The sequence below is a fragment of the Penaeus monodon genome, chromosome 20, assembly GCF_015228065.2.
Source record: "Penaeus monodon isolate SGIC_2016 chromosome 20, NSTDA_Pmon_1, whole genome shotgun sequence".
NCBI classification, from domain to species: Eukaryota; Metazoa; Arthropoda; class Malacostraca; order Decapoda; family Penaeidae; genus Penaeus; species Penaeus monodon.
In genome coordinates, this window is record NC_051405.1 from 30,839,603 (window position 1) to 30,839,899 (window position 297).

Below are 297 nucleotides of genomic sequence, written 5' to 3' on the forward strand. Positions count from 1 at the left end.
ACAGTATCAATGATTTAAGTCTTTATTCCCTTGTAATTATACAATACAAAAAATAAATCACAATCTATGTTTATTATGGTAATGAAATAGTCACTATATTATATAAACAAATAATCACATAGCTCTTATGATTTCCAGATGTATTTCTTTTTTTCTCATTTTCTATAAACAATTTTCACTCTATAAAAACACTGGAAATTGAAATATAGTTATAGATTTCAATTAGAAGTAGCAACTCCATCTTAGAACACATTAGGATAAAATATAAACTACATCTTGGTTCATGCATGCTGCACA